Consider the following 12,301-nt stretch of genomic DNA (forward strand, 5'->3'; position numbering starts at 1 on the left):
GACAGTCCTGTGGTGAGAGTGAAAGAAGCAGAAATTTTCAGAATTCATAAATAGAAAAAGTGAAATCTGAAGAAAAACTTTAGAAGCTTTCTGGGTAAAATGCTACAGAAAACTGAATACTGTGCCTTTAAGAAAGCCTAAAGTCACCTTTAGGTAAACTTTTAAGACAGGTTTCTATTCCTTTAAATGTGACACAGTAAAGATGAGACCAAAAGAGGCTGGGTTTTAAGGTGTTAAGCGATGGAGTCTATCACTCATCCATTCAACAAGTATATATATAATTGAGTGCTTAATTGATGCAGACACGGTAGTGCACTCTGCAGGGCTACCATGCAGAATTCTAGACCTCAGATTTAGTACCAGATGCCTCTAGGAGGCAGCCTAGAACTAAGTCTAGAGTGCATTTCACCATGCCTGTCAAACTCGTAGACTCAGGATGCAATGGACTGAATGTAAGACAAATAGTGTGCACTATTATGGTTCCTGGTACAGCATTATAAAGGAAAAAGAGACATTACTGAGGTAAGTACAATCTGAGAAGGTCCTTTTTGGTGCTGAATATACAGAAAAGCAAATCCTATATAGCACTATTATCTGTGCACCATATGAAGGAAGTCTAAGAAACTCCCTTAGAGTTGCAAATTGGACATGAGTTTTGATCCAACTTACATGGATACAGGAAATCTTAAGATATTTGAGTTCCTTTTGGATGGGAGAGGTGAGGTTGATGGGAGATATGCTTGAACGGGCTCAAATACTTTGCCCTACTTCTATTGCCCAAGACCAGATTCTTTAAGAACCTGGCTGCTACTATTGAACTTGTAATTGAGCAAGCTTTGTAACCAATGATACAAAGCTAAGTGCTACCAGAAACTTGAGAAAATTTTGGAAAATACCATGTGGAGAAAGAGAATATAACTGAGTCATAGCTAGAGCATGCACTAAAATTGGCCAGGAATGTCAAAAGAAGTGCCAATTTTTAAGTGTTCAAATGGACTGTGAACTCAAATAACTACAGAAATGCAGCAGTTAACATAAGTAAGGCAGGCCTGACTAAGTGGAGTGAACCAAAGAATGTCTTCATCTGAAAGAAGTTATTTAGGTCCAACTGACTGTGGCTGTTTTATTGCCATATTGTGCAATTTTTCAAAAGAAACCAGAAATTAAATTTGCATGTGGAATTTAATTATTAAAATGTAATCAACTAATTCAATGCTTAAAAACTACATGGGTCAAACAAAACTTCTCTGTAGGCCAAATACGGTACCTGGGACACGGTCTCTGGTTATTCCATTATAGATGGCCAGCTGTGAGTCCAACAAAGAATCTTCAAGATGAGACTTAATAGATACAGGCCATTTTTCTTTTAAAATATATTTCTATGTTTTGTTTTTTAAAATAAAATTTGACTATACAAGCCAAAACTGTCCCAACTTCACCAAGATATATCCTTGAAACAACATCTCCCAGCAGTTTTTCTCTCCTTATTATATTTACCTTTAGATAAGAACAGTGATTCTAGTATGAATCTTAACTCCAAAAAGCTTGTTTTCAGTACAATTTCTAAAGAAAATCATAGGGGAAAAATCAGAGGTGAAGACAGAAGAACACAGAAAAATTGAATGCAACAGATTTAACAAAAGTTATCAGTAAAACAGCTTCTCTCTTTTGGCCTCTTATACAAACACAATTAAAGATATTAGAGAGCTCAGGAGTATTATAATCACGTGTGGTTCATAGACTTAAGATTGCCTTAACACAGGATATACTGGCCAGATTGAACTTTTATTTGCACACAGACATTTCTGATCAATAGACAAAGATTTTGAAGTAAAAATAAATAAATAAATAAAAAGGGGAGAAAATAAAACTAGTTTTATAAAAGAACTCCAACTCTAGAGAGAAAAAGAAAACTATTTCAAAAACAAAACCAATGATATTACCAACTTTTTGCTTAGGAACAATTAAGATAATGATTAGATGGTTTTTAAAAATCTTTTGTAGGTATAATTTATAAATGGCAATTATTTGCATTTTCCTGGAACACTATCTTATTCATGAAAATATTGGCTAAAACAATTTAATAATTTAACATACAATGTCAGTGTGAAAATTAGTCTTTTTCACTTGAGTTTTATTAAAAACACCTTTCTACATATTAGTTTCATGCTAAATTAGATTTACTAACTTCTGTTTATGGATGGCTTGGAATTAGGTAACCAACTGTCCCAGTTCGCCTGGGAAAGAAGTTTCCTGGGATGCAGGATCATCAGTGTTAAAGTGGAAAAGTTGGACAAACTGGAACAGGTGGTCACCCTAGTTAGAATATATTTATGGCCAAACAGTGTTCCCTCTGAGAGCAAAACAAAACTAGATAATATAAAGAAACCATTTATGTGAAGACAGATGAGATCTGCTAAGGTAACAAAAAAGGGAGATACTACAACTCCAAACTTGAAAACCTTACAAAAGGTGAGCTAGGATTTGCAGCTGATTTTACCTTGGAGGCATTTACCAATTCTAAGCAAAGGAAGGAGGATGAGACTCCAGACTGCTGTATCAGAGTTTTTGACAGCAATCTAGGACTTTCAATTACAAGGGGAGTTTTCTCTTCAGGACATTTACAGAATTCTTGTCCTACGTGGAAAAGACTCTGAAAAGTAAAGCAGAGTTTTTGGCATTCTCATGTGTCAAAGATTAGCATTCAGTACATGCCAGGAGAGGGAACACACACACACACACACACACACACACACAAAAACATCAAGCTCCCAGTTAAAAGACCTGGAGGGCCAAGGGTAATCAAGAGGTGAACTAAGTTTCTTTAGAACTTAACCTTGAATCAACATAGCCACTGATAAGATTAAGGTGATCCGCCATCACTGTTGGCATAGTGGAGGAAAGAATGACCCCAAGGAAAATTTTTTTTTTAACAAAATATCCAATTGAGCAAAATTTATTAGGCATGTCATGAGACAGGACCTCATGAACAAAAACCAAGTGAAAAAACAAGTAACAAAGGAGATAATCCAATGTTGGCATTAACTGACACCACCTTAAATATAATTACCATATCAGAATAAAGGATAAGCAAAATAGATTTAAAAAATATTAAGAATGTCATCAGATAAAGCATGCAAGGGGGAAAAAATCTGAAATTTAGAACACCTTAGATGGGTCTGAGAGCAGATCAAACAGAGCAGACAAAATTAGTGAACTCAAAGACAATGGAACAGGGCTTCCCTGGTGGCGCAGTGGTTGAGAGTCTGCCTGCTAATGCAGGGGACGCGGGTTCAAGCCCTGGTCTGGGAAGATCCCACATGCCGCAGAGCAACTAGGCCCGTGAGCCACAACTACTGAGCCTGCGCGTCTGGAGCCCGTGTTCCGCAACGGGAGAGGCCGCGATGGTGAGAGGCCTGCGCACCGCGATGAAGAGTGGCCCCCGCTTGCCACAACTAGAGAAAGCCCTCGCACAGAAACGAAGACCCAACACAGCCAAAAATAAATAAATAAATAAAATATGTTAAAATAAAAAATAAATTAATTAATTAATTAAAAAAAATAAAAAGAAAAAAAAAGACAATGGAACAGAAATAGTCAAACTGAAGGAGAAAAAGTGTAATGTAAAAAATAGAAGAGTGTAAGAGATGCGAGGCATAGTCAAAAGTCCATTAATAATACATAATTGGATTCCCAGAAGAGGAGAAAATGGGGCAGAACTAATATTTGAAAACAGCCAAGAATCTTCCAAAACTGATGGAAGACATTATCCCACAGTTTCAGAAAGTTCAAGAACCTTAAGCAGAATAAAACAAACAAAGCAAAACCTAGGAAAATTAGTCATAGTAAGATTACTGAAAACCAGAAAGAAAAATCTTTACTAACAGAAAAAAGATATATTGCTTTAAGACTTGCAAACTTCTCAAAAAAATATGGATGCCTGAAGATATGGAATAATATTGATATTTGTGTTATAATAAGCCAACCTAGAATTCTATACATAATGAAAATATCAAATTTAAAGGTAAAATATTTTTTCAGACAAAAACTGAGAGAATTTATTATCAAGAAACATACACTAAAGAAAATATTAAAGGAAGTTCTTCAGGTGGTTGAAAAAAATGAAATTGAAGAAATGATAAGCAAAGAAAATGGTAAATATGAAGGTAGATATAAATACTTACTAGATACTGGTAGTATCAAGTAATACTAATAATAATTCTAATGTCTTATGTAGTTTAACATATGTAAAATTAAAAGGCAGAAGTAGATAAATGGAGTTAAAGTGTTCTAAGGTTCTACAGATAGTCAAAGGTTCATGTTATAGCCTGTAGTAAAAGACTGCACAAATAGCTGATTAACAAAGGATATATAACAAGTCAATGATGCATATTATAATCCCTCGTATAAGAATATATAACTAAGGTAACTGAAGGTAAAATGAATCATAAAAGTTAATTCAAAAGAAGACAAAAAAGAAAAAGGCACTGAAAGCAGCTGGGTCACAGAAAACAAATCGTAAAATGGTAAATATAAGCCCAAATGTATTCACATTAAATGTAACTGGACTATATACCCCAATTACTAATATTATCATATTGGATAAAAAGAACAAAACCCAAGTATATGCCAATTACGAGAGATACACTTTAAAGAATATACAATGTTTCAAAGTATCATGATGGAAAATATTTATCATACAAATACTGACCAAAGAAAACTCATAGCTAGTCAGACACAGGGAACTCTGAGACTCAGAAAAGGAAATTGCACATAGTCAGAGGTGACAATATCTCAAGAAAACAAGGCAAATAGGTTTTACATGTGATAATAAGAGTATCTCAAAACTGTATCCCTCACCACATGGAATCAGGATAGTACTGCACTTCAATGTAGCTGATATAAATAAGGAGGAAACTGCAGCATGTCAATGGGTCCATTACATTTTATTGATAATATTTAGAAATATTCGTTGGATAACAAGATTTGACTATATGCCTCATATAAGATAAATGATTTTAATGACAAATTAATGAATATCTATCCGTCGAGTAGAGAGGGGCAATTCATTTATCTACTTGATGGAAACTCTAGTAACCATTTCTTATTATATTTTGTTTAAATACCCAGTGGCTAGCCTACTGCCATGTGTTTGTTAAATGAAAGAGCTGGGTAGCTACAAACTTACACATATTTGGGCAACCATGGAAGCACAACTAGCAAGGAAAGCGGCCTCTGGAGTAGCAATTCCTCTTCTTTTATCTGAAATTTTGGCAACTTGAATTTACCCAATATAGTCAGATTAGGAGAATTATCTAAAACAGGCATAGCAAATTTTCTGTAAAGGGCCAAACAGTAAATATCTTAGGCTTGCGGGACATGCAGTATTTATTGCAACTACTCAACTCTGCCATGATTTGTAGCACGAAAGCAGTCACAGATAATAGGCACCTGTGTGCCTATATTCCAAAAAAGCTTTATTTATAAAAATTTTGATCTAGAGCAGTTCTCAAAAGTGTGGTCCCTGGATGAGCAGCATTAACATCAGCTGGGAACTTGTTAGAAATACAGATTCTCAGCTCCACCCCAGATCTATTAAATCAGAAACTGAAGGGAACTGGACCCAACAATCTATACTTTGCAAGTCCTCTAGGCGATTCTGAAGCTTGATTAAACTTGAAAACCACTGATTAGGGAGCATGCTGTCATGAAACTCAAATCCAGTCTCCTCCTGGACTGAATGTGAAGATTTAAATACCAAAGAAATGGAGAAACCAAACACCCATCCTTAGGTCCCATACCTACCCTCATGCTCAGCAACCAAGGCCTAAAAGCAGTTTAAGAATAGAGTGGTGCAAACTATTATGTATAAAATAAACTACAAGGATATATTACACGGCTCAAGGAATACAGCCATTATTTTATAATGTTATATACAATGGAGAATAATTTATAAAGATATAGAGTATAATCTATAAAAATGTTGAATTACTATGTTGTACACCTGAAACTAAAACACTGTAAATCAGCTATACTTCAATCAGAACAATAATAAAATAAGGAAGATACTAACTCTAAATACATTAGTTCTAATTGTCCTAGAAACAAAATTCCTTAGTTCAGCTATTATTTTAAAATAAAGTCAAATGAAAAATAAGATTGATATTACATACGTTTACAGAACGCTTGAGTATTACAGATTCTAGTTGCATTTTTTGGTTCAAATTTACACTCATAAGAAATCCTAATATTTACCTATAATTATCTTTACATTAAATAATTTCATATCAAAAATGTGTATTTATATCACAAGTAAGACATTGAAATCTTGGCACAACAATGCTTTAAAAGAATTATTAACTTTTATGTCAAACTAAGAATCCACGAGGCTTTCTGTCCAAGATGTACTACACACATATATTCTTTCCCTCCTTAGACTTCATTAAAATAATAAAGTATAAAAAGGTATAAACCAAAATTGAAGAGCTAAGATGTAGACTTCAAGAGAGTTCAGAAACTTCTAGATGCAAAGAGGACATAGTGAGTGCTGAGGCAGAGTCAAGAAAGAAGCTACAAACAACAAGAGGAGTAGAAGATGCTGCAGCAGAGGCAGCTGACCTACGCAAGCAGAACTCTGGGGCCTCTCCTGAGTCCAGATTGCCATATACAAAGGAGGATGAGTGAGACGGGGCAATAACAAAATGATTAATTGAAGATCTAAATGTGGGACAGTTTTTTCTCAGAAAATTTATCTCAGGGCGGGCAAGGGGTGGGGGAATTCTTCTCTAATGAAATTACATAAATTACAGAGAGGTAGGCCACTAGGATGGGTGTGGATAGTTCGTGACAAAGTTCTCCATGTTCTGAATTTTTGGAGTTCCCTGGCATAATACCTGGTTCTCTGCTCACTAACCCACTTACCTCCAAAGAAATCTTGACAGAAAATAATCCCTGCCTATATACACATTATCTCTTAAGTCTGTACCAGATCACAAATAGTGTTATATATCAGACTCAGAAGTTTCATTTTAATCTAAGATGATAAACCACTGAAAGATTTTCAATAGAAACATGACATGATTGGGTTTACATTTTATTGAAAGACAATTCCAATACTGTGGAGATGGACTAGAGACTGGATGAAGGTAGGGTAGGAAACTAGAGTCAAGGATACCACATAGGATGCTGTAATAATGCAGGTGTTAGGTACATATTTCCTGTATTAGATATTGAATGAAGAGTCTGAAATGAAGTGGTGGGGATGGAAAGAGGTAGGAACAGACTTAAGATTCAAAGTCAGATCTTGGTGACCTATTTGGTTGAATAAGGGAAGGAGACAGATGACTTTGAAGGAGAATGAGTCAAGGATAAATCTCAGGTTTTTAGTTTACATAACTGCAAGAATGACAACATCATGCAGTGCAACGGGAAATAAAGGGTTTGAGGGAGAGGTTGAGTTCAGATTTGCACACATTAATAAAATAACCGGAGTTAAGGTTCACCTTATCTTGCCTACAGCTTTGTTTCTGTATGTCCTGTACACACTAGTTTACTAGTACAACAAAAATGATGCATGCCTTAAATAAAGGAGCGCTATAGGAATTCAATGGATAGATTTGAGAAGGCTTACTAAGGAGGTGGTAAGTTGCGTTTTAAGGAACTTAAACATGTGAAGTGGGAGGCATTCAAAGAATTATAATTGTACCTGAAAGAGATATGTTCCCCCCCAAATGGATAGGAGGATAAATACAATTTCCCACTAATTTATATTATAAAATGTGATACGTTCCTTCAAAGAACTTATGTGTTCCAAGCCATGTGCTGGACAATAGAGGAAGAGAAATGCTAGTCAACTATGTACTGGATGCTAGGCACATTTTTAAAAAAATGTATAAGATAAATTCCTACTTCAAGCTGGTGGTAGGTTTCTACATCTGCCAATGCACACCAGACAGTACAACAGAGGAAAATAAATAATGCTGGGAAGGGTTGAGGCATTTTCCAACATAAAGAATATCAAAATGAGCAAGCCAAAGCTGCTTAACAGTTGGAGGACCCAATTTTCAAAAGAAAAAAGTTTCAGTTAATCTCAAAGGGAAATTATTTTGTAAGTACATTTCAAAAATCTCAATCTCCTTATAATAGGATATCCTAGAACTTTCATTTTGTATTTCCAAATTGTGCTAAACAATTATAATTATGTAATTCCAAAAAAAATGATTTTATTCAACATATCATCATTAAATAAAATCAAGAGCGAACTCCATGTTGGGCACTTTTCAGAATACTTCAAAACTCTGAGGAAACCAGAACACAAATTACGAGTTAAGCAGGACAAAATTCTGATTTACCTAGCAAGCAATGATTTAAATATTAATGATATTAAGAATTATCTATTCTAATAGTAAAATTCTAGGTGGGATTATATCCAAAATAAATCTAAATGGATTTGTGAATCATTAATTAGCATTCTCAAGCCTATCTACCAACCACAAAAGCAGTACTTTTGGGTATTCTGGCATTCATCAGGGCCAAAGGTATACTATAAAACTCTGACAAATTCCAAACTGGCACTGGGGTTAATGAGATCATTTTATGTGACAATTTTCAAGCAGATGAATTTTTTTCCATTCATAATATTAAGAATAAAATATTTTACTTAGCTATTGGTAACTTCATTGAAGTCTTTACTTAAATAACTATTAGGACTCCTATTTTTCAAGAAGATAGAGTAAACATATATATGTATGTAATATAAGTCAAGACAGAGGACTAGCTACAAACTTAGGACCAAAGGAAAAATACAGTGCTGAGCTCCCTGGGTTTTCTTGTTGTTTTTTTTCCTATATCAGACTGGATACTAGAAAAGCTGGCAACTTAGAAACGCCAAAGGCCACAGACAAGAGGGGGAAAACAAAAGCACCCCCCCAAATCTACTCTAACCAAAGAACAAGGGGCATCCTAACAAGACAAAACATTTTCAGACAATAACCACTTTATTCCCACCAAACACCAGATAAAAACTGCAGCCCCTACTCCACACCCCCATCAGCAATGGTCAAGCAGACAGCTTAGATTTTTACTCTTGCCAGGCCATAATGATGAACTCTCAACCCCCCTACCAGGGTGGTGTAAGAGCAGCCAAATGGGAAACTAGGAATTTCATCCACACCCAGCAGTAAAAAGGCACCCCATCCTTCCCTTGTTCGGAAGTATCAGAGACCTACCAGAGAGGCAGCATTTTCACCACTCAGCAGTAACAAGCACATACCCTCACAGTTTCAGCAAAGACAACATGAAGTCCGGTATTCTACTCTCATGATGTGGTAAAACAAGGAGTTGTCCATTCCCCTCCCGATTGGGTGGTATCAGAAACTAGTGGAGTGGGGACTTTTCACCATTGCTCAGGGGTAACATGGCCACCCCCCCCACAACATCGGTGGAATACAGGTATTCCAAACAAAGTGGCCCAACCAGGATGGTACCAGCAAAGGTCTAGTGGAGAGCCTGAACTCCCACTTCTGCCCAGCAGCAACAAGGAAAGAGAGCCCCCTCCATCCTCACTGCTGGCTGTCAGAGGCTCAGTGGAGAACATGGACTTCTACTCCCAACAGCAGTAACAAGGCAGTGGTTTCATCCACCAGAATGGTGTAAGAAAATCTGTGATAGCACAGCAAAGATATAAAAGATATAACAAATGGAACTTTGAGAACTAAAAATTATAATAACTGAAAAAAAACCCTCAATAAATCAAAGGCATAATATGGAAGACAGAAGAAATAATCAGTAAATTAGAAAATAGAACATACAAATTATCCAATCAGAACAACAGAAAATAGACCAAAACAAAAAAACCCAGGCTCCAGGACTTTGTGGATTAAAAAAAAAAAAAATCTTACATTTGTCATCAGAGACCCAGAAGGAGAGGAAAAAGATGATGGGCTAAAGGTACTCCAAAAAACAGCAATGCCTGAGAATTCCCCAAATTTGGCAAAAAACAAACACAAAGATTCAGAGTCACCTCCAAATAGGATATACCCAAAGAAGATCTATGCCAAAACACATCGTAGCCAAAATTCTAACTGCTAAAGACAGGAAAAAAAAAAAAATCTTGAAAGTAGCCAGAGAAACAATGCATTAACTACACAAGAAAAACATTTTAAATTACAACAGATTTTTCATCAAAAAGCATGAAAGCCAGAAGGAAGTGATACATTTTTTAAGTGCTAAAAGAAGTTATAAAGCAGAATCCTTTATCCAGTGAAAATATGCTTCAGAATGAAGAGAAATCAAGACATTCTCAGAGGAAGAAACAAAAATCTGTCACCAGCAGACCTACCCTAAAATAATGACATAGTGAACTTCCTTTTTCATTTTTTCATTATTTTATTCATTGATTGAAAGACTCAACATAGCATAAAGATGCTAATTCTCCCCAAATTGATATACAGGTTTAATGCAACTCCTATCAAAATTCCAGCAAGGTTCTTTGGTAAATACAAACAAGATTATTCTAAAATGTATGCAAAAGGCAAAGAAACTAGAAGAGCCAAAACGATTCTGAAAAAGAAACAAGTGAGAGGAATTATTCTTACCGAATTTCAGGACTGATTGTATAGCCACAGTAATAAAGACTACGTGTTATTGGTGGAGCGACTGAAACAAATCAGGGGAACAGAGAACCTAGGAATAACCCACACAACTATGACTGACATATTTGTAAAAGAAGTACAGAAAAAATTCAAAAGAGGAAAGATACTCTTTTCAACATGGTGCTGGAACAGCTGAATATGAGGGATTTAAATGTAAAACAAACTATGAAACTTATAAAAATATAATACAGGAGGGTAGAAGGAGCTTCTGACTGTGGCTGCCACTAGGCTAGTGTTTGTGTCCCCAGAGTAAGCCACAGCCACCCCCAGTCTCTCCAGGGTGACTCTCCAAGACCAGCAGCCATGTGGCTGACAGGGCCTTGGTGCTCCAGCCAGATGTCAAGCCTGAGCCTCTGAGGTGGGAGAGCCAAGTTCAGGACACTGGACCACCAGAGACCCCCCAGCCCTACATAGTATCAATTGGCGAGACCTCTCCCAGAGATCTCATCTCAACGCTAAGACCCAGCTCCACGCAACAACCAGCAAGCTACAGCGCTGGATGCCCCATGCCAAACTAGCAAGACAGGAACACAACCCCATCCATTAGCAGAGAGGCTGTCAAAAATCATACTAAGTTCACAGACACACCAAAACACACCACCGGACGTGGTCCTGCCCACCAGAAAGACAAGATCCAGCTTCATCCACCAGAACACAGGCACCAGTCCCCTCCACCAGGAAACCTACACAACCCATGAACCAACTTTACCCACTGGGGGCAGAAACCAAAAACAACGGGAACTATGAACCTGCAGGCTGCGAAAAGGAGACCCCAAACACAGTAAGTTAAGCAAAATGAGAAGACAGAGAAATACACAGCAGATGAAGGACCAAGGTAAAAACCCACCAGACCAAACAAAGGTAGAGGAAATAGGCAGTCTACCTAAAAAAGAATTCAGCGTAATGGTAGTAAATATGATCCAAAATCTTGGAAATAGAATGGAGAAACTACAAGAAACGTTTAACAAGGACCTAGAAGAACTAAAGAGCAAACAAATAACGATGAACAACACAAGAAATGAAATTAAACATTCTCTAGAAGGGATCAATAGCAGAATAACTGAGGCACAAGAACGGATAAACGACCTGAAAGATAAAATAATGAAAATAACTACCGCAGAGGAGAAGAAAGAAAAAAGAAATGAGGACAGTCTCAGAGACCGCTGGAACAACACTAAACACACCAACGTTTGAATTATAGGGGTCACAGAAGAAGAAGAGAAAAAGAAAGGGACTGAGAAAATATATGAAGAGATTATAGTCGAAAACTACCCTAATATGGGAAAGGAAGGAGTCAATCAAGTCCAGGAAGCTCAGAGAGTCCCATACAGAATAAATCCAAGAAGAAACACATAAAGACGCATATCAATCAAACTATCAAAAATTAAATACAAACAAAAAATATTAAATATTAAAAGCAGCAAGGGCAAAACAACAAATAACATACAAGGGAATCCCCATAAGGTTAACAGCTGATTTTTCAGCAGAAACTCTACAAGCCACAAGGGAGTGGCAGGACATATTTAAAGTGATGAAAGGGAAAAACGTACAACCAAGATTACTCTACCCAGCAAGGGTCTTATTCAGATTCAAAAGAGAAATTAAAACCTTTACAGACAAGCAAAAGCTAAGAGAATTCAGCACTACCA

This window comes from Balaenoptera musculus, chromosome 12 (assembly GCF_009873245.2).
Source record: "Balaenoptera musculus isolate JJ_BM4_2016_0621 chromosome 12, mBalMus1.pri.v3, whole genome shotgun sequence".
Classification (NCBI taxonomy): domain Eukaryota; kingdom Metazoa; phylum Chordata; class Mammalia; order Artiodactyla; family Balaenopteridae; genus Balaenoptera; species Balaenoptera musculus.